Source organism: Lolium rigidum, chromosome 1 (assembly GCF_022539505.1).
Source record: "Lolium rigidum isolate FL_2022 chromosome 1, APGP_CSIRO_Lrig_0.1, whole genome shotgun sequence".
NCBI classification, from domain to species: Eukaryota; Viridiplantae; Streptophyta; class Magnoliopsida; order Poales; family Poaceae; genus Lolium; species Lolium rigidum.
The window spans coordinates 176,733,497-176,744,618 of record NC_061508.1 but is presented as its reverse complement, the minus strand read 5'-3'; the positions used below and the strand labels follow the sequence as shown (position 1 = coordinate 176,744,618).

At 43.9% G+C, this 11,122-nt stretch overlaps 1 long non-coding RNA gene across 1 annotated transcript; it reads right to left on the bottom strand.

Moving 5' to 3' along the window:
- Positions 1 to 8,252: 8,252 nt before the first annotated feature.
- On the bottom strand, positions 8,253 to 9,732 carry LOC124682761. The gene is made up of 4 exons (XR_006996426.1): positions 9,338 to 9,732; positions 9,010 to 9,248; positions 8,800 to 8,913; positions 8,253 to 8,302 (listed from the first exon to the last, which is right to left on the bottom strand). It is a non-coding gene; the product is annotated as an uncharacterized LOC124682761 (long non-coding RNA).
- Between the last annotated feature and the right edge of the window lie 1,390 nt (positions 9,733 to 11,122).

The following is an 11,122-nucleotide window of genomic DNA, read 5'->3' as shown; positions in this document are numbered from 1 at the left end:
GCCACCGCTCATACTTATTTATACCACCTGTATTTCACTATCTCTTCGCCGAACTAGTGCACCTATTAGGTGTGTTGGGGACACAAGAGACTTCTTGCTTTGTGGTTGCAGGGTTGCATGAGAGGGATATCTTTGACCTCTTCCTCCCTGAGTTCGATAAACCTTGGGTGATCCACTTAAGGGAAACTTGCTGCTGTTCTACAAACCTCTGCTCTTGGAGGCCCAACACTGTCTACAAGAATAGAAGCACTCGTAGACATCATCGTCGCCCAGCAGCGTCCATATCTCCTCTTCCAAATCGCCTTCCTCTCGCCGCCTGCCGCCCTCTCGCCATTGTCGCCCAGCAGCAGTTCTCGACGTCCAGCACGCCTCCCTCTCGCCGTGGTGGCCCAGTAGCGTCCACATCTCCTCTTCCAAATCGCCGCCATCGCCCTGCTGCACTATCACCGTCCACGACAGAGTCCTCTCGCCGTCGTCACACTGCTGCCCAATCGCTTCCGGGCAAGCCCTCCGCCCTCCACACAAGGGAATCAAGGACGCCGTCCACGACACAGAATCCAGGCCGCCAGCACGCCGGGGACTAGGCCAAACTGCACAACTTTCTTCAGGTTTCTTCAGACAATCGGCCCGCAAAGAGAAGAAGCATCGGGTATCATATGCAAGAATCTCCCGATAAACAATTAAAAGCTATACTCGCCCTTAGCTATATCTACATATTATGCTAATGCTAATGAGAAGGGGTTCAAATTAACTTGAAAAAAGAACTCTGGAAGAAATGATCACTATCATATAAAACAAAAGGTAATCTACTGTGACGCCCCGGAACCGGTATCCTGAGGATCCCAACACTGTCTACAAGAATAGAAGCACCCGTAGACATCAAGCTATTTTCTGGCGTCGTTGCCGGGGAGGAAAGGTAAAAGGTACTCACACTCCGGATCTCGGCTACTAAGCTATTTTCGCCGTTGTAAGTACTCAAAGCTATTTCCTTTAGATCCCGCAATTGCATCTTTTTGTTTCTTGTTTACACTAGTTTGGCATAATGGACAACAATGAGCTTCTTATTCTATTTCCTGATTTAAGACATGGATGGTTTGATGCGAAAATTAAAAAACCCATGGAACATATTAGCATGAACACTTTGAATACCATTGTTGCTAATGATATAGAAAGTTCTAAGCTTGGGGAAGCTGGTTTTGATGAGCATGATCTTTTTAGTCCCCCAAGCATTGAGGAGAAAATTTACTTTGATGATACTTTGCCTCCTATTTATGATGATTATAATGATATTGGTCTTTTAGTACCGCCTGTTATGGAGGATAAATTTGATTATGATTACAATATGCCTCCTATATTTGATGATGAGAATAATAATGATAGCTACTTTGTTGAATTTGCTCCCACTACAACTAATAAAATTGATTATGCTTATGTGGAGAGTAATAATTTTATGCATGAGACTCATGATAAGAATGCTTTATGTGATAGTTATATCGTTGAGTTTGCTCATGTTGCTACTGAAAGTTATTATGAGAGAGGAAAATATGGTTGTAGAAATTTTCATGTTACTAAAACACCTCTCTATGTGCTGAAATTTTTGAAGTTACACTTGTTTTATCTTTCTATGCTTGTTGCATCATGCTTCATGAATTTGTTTATTTACAAGATTCCTTTTCATAGGAAGCATGTTAGGCTGAAATGTGTTTTGAATTTGCCTCTTGATGCTCTCTTTTGTTTCAAGTACTATTTCTTGCGAGTGCATCATTAAAACTGCTGAGCCCATCTTAATGGCTATAAAGAAAGAACTTCTTGGGAGATAACCCATGTGTTTATTTTGCTACAGTACTTTTATTTTGTATTTGAGTCTTGTAAGTTGTTACTACTGTAGCAACCTCTCCTTATCTTATTTTATTGCATTGTTGTGCCAAGTAAAGTCTTTGATAGAAAGGTTGATACTAGATTTGGATTACTGCGCAGTAAATGCATTTCTTTGTCGTCACGAATCTGGGCCTAATTCTCCGTAGGTAACTCAGAAAATTATGCCAATTTACGTGAGTGATCCTCGGATATGTACGCAACTTTCATTCAATTTGGGAATTTTCATTTGAGCAAGTCTGGTGCCTTGATAAAATCCATCTTTACGGACTGTTCTGTTTTGACAGATTCTGCCTTTTATTTCGCATTGCCTCTTTTGCTATGTTGGATGAATTTCTTTGTTCCATTAATGTCCAAGTAGCTTTATGCAATGTCCGAAGTGTTAAGAATGATTGTGTCACCTCTGAACATGTTAATTTTTATTGTGCACTAACCCTCTAATGAGTTTGTTTCGAGTTTGGTGTGGAGGAAGTTTTCAAGGGTCAAGAGAGGAGGATGATATACTATGATCAAGAAGAGTGAAGAGTCTAAGCTTGGGGATGCCCCGTGGTTCATCCCTGGATATTTCAAGAAGACTCAAGCATCTAAGCTTGGGGATGCCCAAGGCATCCCCTTCTTCATCGACAACTTATCGAGTCACTTCTCTTGAAACTATATTTTTATTCGGTCACATCTTATGTACTTTACTTGGAGCGTCTCGTTTGCTTTTGTTTTTGTTTTTGTTTGAATAAATGCTTGTGTGGGAGAGATACACGCTCCGCTGGTTCATATGAACACATGTGTTCTTAGCTTTTATTTTTCATGGCGAAGGTTGAAACTGCTTCGTTAATTGTTATATGGTTGGAAACGGAAATGCTACATGTAGTAATTGGTAAAATGTCTTGAATAATGTGATACTTGGCAATTGTTGTGCTCATGTTTAAGCTCTTGCATCATATACTTTGCACCCATTAATGAAGAAATACATAGAGCTTGCTAAAATTTGGTTTGCATATTTGGTCTCTCTAAAGTCTAGATAATTCTAGTATTGAGTTTTGAACAACAAGGAAGACGGTGTAGAGTCTTATAATGTTTACAATATGTCTTTTATGTGAGTTTTGTTGCACCGGTTCATCCTTGTGTTTGTTTCAAATAAACCTTGCTAGCCTAAACCTTGTATCGAGAGGGAATACTTCTCATGCATCCAAAATACTTGAGCCAACCACTATGCCATTTGTGTCCACCATACCTACCTACTACATGGTATTTCTCCGCCATTCCAAAGTAAATTGCTTGAGTGCTACCTTTAAATTTCCATTCTTCACCTTTGCAATATATAGCTCATGGGACAAATAGCTTAAAAACTATTGTGGTATTGAATATGTACTTATGCACTTTATCTCTTATTAAGTTGCTCGTTGTGCGATAACCATGTTCACTGGGGACGCCATCAACTACTCTTTGTTGAATATCATGTGAGTTGCTACGCATGTTCGTCTTGTCTGAAGTAAGAGCGATCTACCACCTTATGGTTAGAGCGTGCATGCATATTGTTAGAGAAGAACATTGGGCCGCTAACTAAAGCCATGATCCATGGTGGAAGTTTCAGTTTTGGACAATATCCTCAATCTCATTGAGAAAATTAATTGTTGTCACATGCTTATGCATAAAAGAGGAGTCCATTATCTGTTGTCTATGTTGTCCCGGTATGGATGTCTAAGTTGAGAATAATCAATAGCGAGAAATCCGATGCGAGCTTTCTCCTTAGATCTTTGTACAGGCGGCATAGAGGTACCCCTTTGTGACACTTGGTTAAAACATGTGCATTGCGATGATCCCGGTAGTCCAAACTAATTAGGACAAGGTGCGGGCACTATTAGTATACTATGCATGAGGCTTGCAACTTGTAAGATATAATTTACATGATACATATGCTTTATTACTACCGTTGACAAAATTGTTTCTTGTTTTCAAAATCAAAGCTCTAGCACAAATATAGCAATCGATGCTTTCCTCTTTGAAGGACCTTTCTTTTACTTTTATGTTGAGTCAGTTCACCTATTTCTCTCCACCTCAAGAAGCAAACACTTGTGTGAACTGTGCATTGATTCCTACATACTTGCATATTGCACTTGTTATATTACTCTATGTTGACAATTATCCATGAGATATACATGTTACAAGTTGAAAGCAACCGCTGAAACTTAATCTTCCATTATGTTGCTTCAATGCCTTTACTATGAATTTATTGCTTTATGAGTTGACTCTTATGCAAGACTTATTGATGCATGTCTTGAAAGTGCTATTCATGAAAAGTCATTGCTTTATGATTCAGTTGTTTACTCATGTCATTACCATTGTTTTGATCGCTGCATTCATTACATATGCTTACAATAGTATGATCAAGTTTATGATGGCATGTCACTCTAGAAATTATCTTTGTTTATCGTTTACCTGCTCGGGACGAGCAGAAACTAAGCTTGGGGATGCTGATACGTCTCCGACGTATCGATAATTTCTTATGTTCCATGCCACATTATTGATGATATCTACATGTTATATGCACATTTTATGTCATATTTATGCGTTTTCCGGAACTAACCTATTGACGAGATGCCGAAGGGCCGTTCCTGTTTTCCGCTGTTTTTGGTTCCGTAAATCCTAGTAAGGAAATATTCTCAGAATCGGACGAAATCAACGCCCAGCATCCTATTTTTCCACGAAGCTTCCAGAACACCCGAGAGCCGCCAGAGGAGGGCCCTGTGGGCCCCAGACGATAGCCCGGCGCGGCCAAGGGGGGGCCCGCGCCCCCCTGTTGTGTCGTCGCCTCGTTGACCTTCTGACGCCGCCTCTTCGCCTATATAAAGGTCCCTGACCTAAAACATCGATACGAAAAAGCCACGATACGAGAAACCTTCCAGAGTTGCCGCCATCGCGAAGCCAAGATCTGGGGGACAGGAGTCTCTGTTCCGGCACGCCGCCGGGACGGGGAAGTGCCCCCGGAAGGCTCCTCCATCGACACCACCGCCATCTCCATCAACGCTGCTGTCTCCCATGAGGAGGGAGTAGTTCTCCATCAAGGCTCGGGGCTGTACCGGTAGCTATGTGGTTCATCTCTCTCATATGCACTTCAATACAATAATCTCATGAGCTGCCTTACATGATTGAGATTCATATGATGATGCTTGTAATCTAGATGTCATTATGCTAGTCAAGTGGGTTTTACTTATGTGATCTCCGGAGACTCCTTGTCCCACGTGTGTAAAGGTGACAAGTGTGTGCACCGTGTGGGTCTCTTAGGCTATATTTCACATAATACTTATTCACCGTTATGAATGGCGTAGTGAAGTGCTTATTTATATCTCTTTATGATTGCAATGTGTTTTGTATCACAATTTATCTGTGTGCTACTCTAGTGATGTTATTAAAGTAGTTTATTCCTCCTGCACGGTGTAATGGTGACAGTGTGTGCATCCGTGTTAGTACTTGGCGTAGGCTATGATTATGATCTCTTGTAGATTATGAAGTTAACTATTTCTATGATGGTATTGATGTGATCTATTCCTCCTACATAGTGTGAAGGTGACAGTGTGCATGCTATGTTAGTACTTGGTTTAGTTGTGTTGATCTGTCATGCACTCTAAGGTTATTTAAATATGAACATTGAATATTGTGGAGCTTGTTAACTCCGGCATTGAGGGTTCGTGTAATCCTACGCAATTAGTGGTGTTCATCATCCAACAAGAGAGTCTAGAGTATGCATTTATCTATTCTCGTTATGTGATCAAAGTTGAGAGTGTCCACTAGTGAAAGTCTAATCCCTAGGCCTTGTTCCTAAATATCGCTATCGCTGCTTGTTTACTCGTTTTACTCGCGTTACTACTGCTCGCGTTACTACCGCTTGTTTATCGTCCCGGGCAAAGCACTTTTCCGGTGCCGTTGCCACTGCTCATACTTATTTATACCACCTGTATTTCACTATCTCTTCGCCGAACTAGTGCACCTATTAGGTGTGTTGGGGACACAAGAGACTTCTTGCTTTGTGGTTGCGGGGTTGCATGAGAGGGATATCTTTGACCTCTTCCTCCCTGAGTTCGATAAACCTTGGGTGATCCACTTAAGGGAAACTTGCTGTTGTTCTACAAACCTCTGCTCTTGGAGGCCCAACACTGTCTACAAGAATAGAAGCACCCGTAGACATCATCGTCGCCCAGCAGCGTCCATATCTCCTCTTCCAAATCGCCTTCCTCTCGCCGCCTGCCGCCCTCTCGCCATTGTCGCCCAGCAGCAGTTCTCGACGTCCAGCACGCCTCCCTCTCGCCGTGGTGGCCCAGTGGCGTCCACATCTCCTCTTCCAAATCGCCGCCATCGCCCTGTCGCACTATCACCGTCCACGACGAGTCCTCTCGCCGTCGTCACACTGTCTGCCCAATCGCTTCCGGGCAAGCCCTCCGCCCTCCACACAAGGGAATCAAGGACGCCGTCCACGACACAGAATCCAGGCCGCCAGCACGCCGGGGACTAGGCCAAACTGCACAACTTTCTTCAGGTTTCTTCAGACAATCGGCCTGCAAAGAGAAGAAGCATCAGGTATCATATGCAAGAATCTCCTGATAAACAATTAAAAGCTATACTCGCCCTTAGCTATATCTACATATTATGCTAATGCTAATGAGAAGGGGTTCAAATTAACTTGAAAAAAGAACTCTGGAAGAAATGATCACTATCATATAAAACAAAAGGTAATCTACTGTGACGCCCCGGAACCGGTATCCTGAGGATTCCAGCGATCCCGCCGAAATCCGCACGATATCGTTTCTAAGACGCCCTCCGACACGACGTGCGCGACGAATCACACACGTGATGCCAGAGGAATTAACACGAGCGGTAACATTACAACAGGATTACAATAGAGCCCACAAGATACATATATTACAACAACGACTCCAACGAGTCAAGATACAAATATGCAATACAAAGATCCAAATCATACATAAGATCGAATACGTCCGAGAAAATAACCAGTGGCGTCCATAACCCTGCCCAGGCCAAGCCGGAAGGGTAACCTTGCTAACGTCGTCATCTCGTACCTGTCAAAGTCGGGCCATCGGTTGCCGACAAAAAGGAGGAAGCAAGAGAGAAAGGGAAAAGGCGAGAGTAAGTACCAAGGAACGAACTCCGGCACGTACTTAGCGAGACTAGAAATGGCTATGCTCGCCGGGCGAGTATATATATATCGCTGGGGGCTATATGGTAGGTTTAGCGGCAGCATAACTATAACCAATAGAGACACGCTACAACATCCGTCTAATCAGATAAGATAAGAGAGCGCACAAGGTAACAGATAAAATACTACACAAACATAACCCAGCCGATTACACGTATCCCCTTCAACAATTGCGAAGAGGCAATGTAAAAGGCACTCAACGGTGGACAAGTTTTATTAGGTATCGGTTCTAGTAATGCTATATTACTACGCCAGTTATTATCAAATTATTAACAACAAGTATAAGGTGTAAGTTGTTCTATGATCAAGCTATACAATTCCAAGTCGTCCATAACCGCGGACACGGCTTATCGATAAGATGTACACTCTGCAGGGGTTGCCCAAATGTAACCATACGCATGCTCGAACCCACTTACTACAGGTGGAGTCTCACATCAAGACCGTTCCCAATGCAAGAGAAAGTTTAAGGGGAGGCACCCCGCGAAGCTACCCGTGACGAAGTTCGGCCGTACTCCGATACAGACCCAGAGGTTTGTGTCAACGGCTAAGCTAAGTGTGAACAACTCCGTCGTCGCTAATCGTTCCACGATATGAGTACAGTACATAATATAAACACCCGAAGGCAACAGGAAGTAAATCGTGCATCGTGCATATGAGCAAATAAAACCAAGGTTGTGGCTCCCAATAAACAGACTCGAGGAAAGGTAGTGGGTGATGGGGGTCCCACTCCCCCACGTACGGGTAGAGCGCTCAATCTCGGAACAGATAACAAGAACTCGGGTCCTAGGGGACATTAGCAAGTCAAAGTTCCGATGCTTTCGCAAAGGGGCTCACAGATGCCTCTGCTTACAATTTTAGTTGTTAACAATTAAGTAAAGCATGTGTATCTCCAACATACTAATATAGCATGTGATAACCTCCCAATAACCCAACATATCCCGATATCAGATCGAGATAAACAACAGATCCTAAACACGCCTACGACTCGCAAAGCTCAAACATCAAGCAACGGCTAAGGGTAAGGAATGATACATATAGGATTGTTATGGTAAACAAGTGGAATAGGACACGTGACTCGATAAAAAAGCGCAACATAAGGATAGCAGTGCGAGGGAGAGAGTAAAATAGGTGAAGAGAGAGGGCTCGCCTGTGAAAAGCTGCAGAAGAACTTGTCGTATCTCACCACGCCACTTCGTGATCCTATCCGGGAAGAAGCAAATGCTACAACAAACATCGGATGCAAATCTTACTACTACGGAGAAGAATCGGCATGCTCCAGATATAATATGCATGCTGGACATGGCAAGGATGATGCGATGCACTTATCCAATTTAATCGGAGTCGGAACCCCGGACAAACAAATTAGGTTGGAGTTGCATTTTCTACCGGCAAAGTTAAGTGGTTGTTAGCATGGCATAGCATGGCAAGGGTGAGCTACTTCAATATTAAACGGAGCGAGGAATCCCTAATTGGAAATACCTAAATACTCCGCATATTATGTGTGGTGAATATGCACGACTATCAACGAGTAACATGATGCGAGATGCAAACAGATGAATGGATGGCATATTCATGTTCCTTGCATTTTTCTGATCAATTTTCATATATAAAACATTTTATTCCGAGTTATAGTTTGGAAGATATGAATTAAACAATTTTTGCAAAAGAAATGAACAAAATAAAAAGAGAGGAGGGGTTTGGACGTGTTGGGCTGCTACCTGCCATGACAGCGAGGTGGTGCTGCTCGGCCGGATCGGTGAGGAGGTGCAGGCTGGCAAGCTTCCTGGGACTTGGCCCGCCGGATGGATCTGGGTCGAAGCCCACCAACAGATCTGGAGGTGAAACAAAAAGTGAGAGATTAATTCGCCTACCCTGATATTTGAGCACAGGATCTGCTGCGTGACAGCGTGAGGGATTAAGGGACTAACCACTGTGATGAAGATAGTATCATGTCAAGGAAAAGGCGTGTGTCTACTTGACCCAAAAAACGACTGGGACGAGTTTTCAAGGCTACGTCCATGCTGGAGAATCTGGACATGCACCGATCTAGTTACTCCGGGCAAACTGGGACGCAAGAGTCGGCGCGCTGGACGCAGAAGACCTTGGGGAGCCTGAGATGGGCGGGCGTTTGGCCGGAGGGCGGATGGAGCAGACCGGTGACGAGGACCTGCCGGAGGTGAGCGACGACGAACGTTAGTAGGCCGAGCGGAAGCGCGTAGGAGAAGAAGGGGAGGTCCGAGAGAACGAGTACATCACCAGGAAGCCTTGGATGTGCACAACACAGGCGGAGGAGGACCATAGCGGCCGGAATTGACGATGAACTCGCCGGAGTTGGGGAAGGGAACGGCGATTTTGCCGTTGATTGAGCCAGCCCCGGCTCGATTCCTTGAACTAGGTTGAAGAGGACGACGAGGCGCATCTCCCGGTGCCCTCAGAACAGCGAGGGGTGGTGTGTAGCGGCGGCGCCATGGTGGGTGGAGGAGGTACTGTGGGGTTTCCTCTTGGTTTCGTTCACAGAGAAAAAGAGAACGGGGAGTGGGGAAGGAGATGGCGGCGCTGAGGGAGGAAGAGAGGAGGGCTAGGGTTTGGTGGGGATTCGGAGAGGGTTAAAGAGAGGGGAGGGGAGCAGGTGGTGGTGGAGGACCACAGCGTGGTGGCGAAGGGCGAGCACGCCTTCTGCGTGACTCGTCCAGGAAGACGACAGACGAGAAGGGGATACCCCTTCGATGTGTGGAGGTGGGCTGGACTCGGGCCAGAGAGAGAAGAGAGAGACTGGGCCGCCGGATGGGTTGCTGCGGTGGAAAAGAAGAAATAGAAGATGGGCCAGGGAGAGAGAGGGAGCCCAGGGAGGGGTGAGGGGTTTTAATTTTGGAGAACAAAATATTGGAGGGAGGGTTTAATAAAACCATATGAGAGGGAAAACAAAATATTCAGGGTTTATAAAATAGTTTTTATTTTATTTTGTGAAACCATGGATGATATGATGCATATGCCAAGATGATGCATAAAAGAAAAGAACAAGCAAAATCTATTAGGGGTACTATCCCGGGCCGTTACATCTACCCCTGGAAATATTACCACTTTAAGAAATAAAATTATTGGCACGATTGTGTTTTACAATCATTCTGCTTCATTTGAATGTCCAATAAACATTTATCATGCTAGGCCATGGTTGCTTCTTTATACATTTGTTTCATGCTCATGCTATAAAGATGTGGATATTTTTTTTCGAGAAAACGCAAAGGACCTTTGCGTTTCATTTCATTGAAAAGATAGAAAGTTATTTACATCCTCCTAGGAGGCAGAGTAGGGTACAAAAGCATGAACATCAGTGCACATCCCAGGTGGGTGGCAGCACGACTCGTAGGCCCCGAGCCCTCGCCCTAGCCCAAGTCCTAAGCTCATCCTTGATGTTCTGCAGCAAGAGTTGCAAGAAAAGATGTGGATATTTACAACAAGTATGGATGATCACAAAGTGCAAGAACCAGCGTTACACCATATAAGTACTGGGAATATTTGGTTAAGTACCTCATACAAAGGTACATATGCTGGTTGAAATAGTGTCTCTTGCGGCAAGCGATGGGAAAAAACCAAATGACCCTGGTTTACCAATTCTAAACAAAAACTTAATGGCGCAACAATTGGAATCCTTTAGAAAATGACAGGTAGCTTTCTTTGATGTTAATGCCTATCAAAATATAATACCAAACGGTTGCTTGTCAAAGCTGAGAATAAAAAAAGCATCCAACTGAAGTTTTATTAGGCTAGGTCATTATCTAAAATCTAAATATAGCCAAATCTAAATTTACAATAATATAAAAGGAGACAAAGCTAACAGAATTCTATGAGAGGTGTAGTCCTCACCAATGAGGGGTAACCTAACAGTATTTCATGAAAATCAAGCTAAATAAAGATTTAACTCACTCTTATCTGCTGAAAATATACTGGTAACGTGATATTTCCACACAATCCTGGAACCCTAACTATATCCTTGCGGGGTGGCCAATTGATGTCATCTTACTCCTGGCGATCAAAACCAAA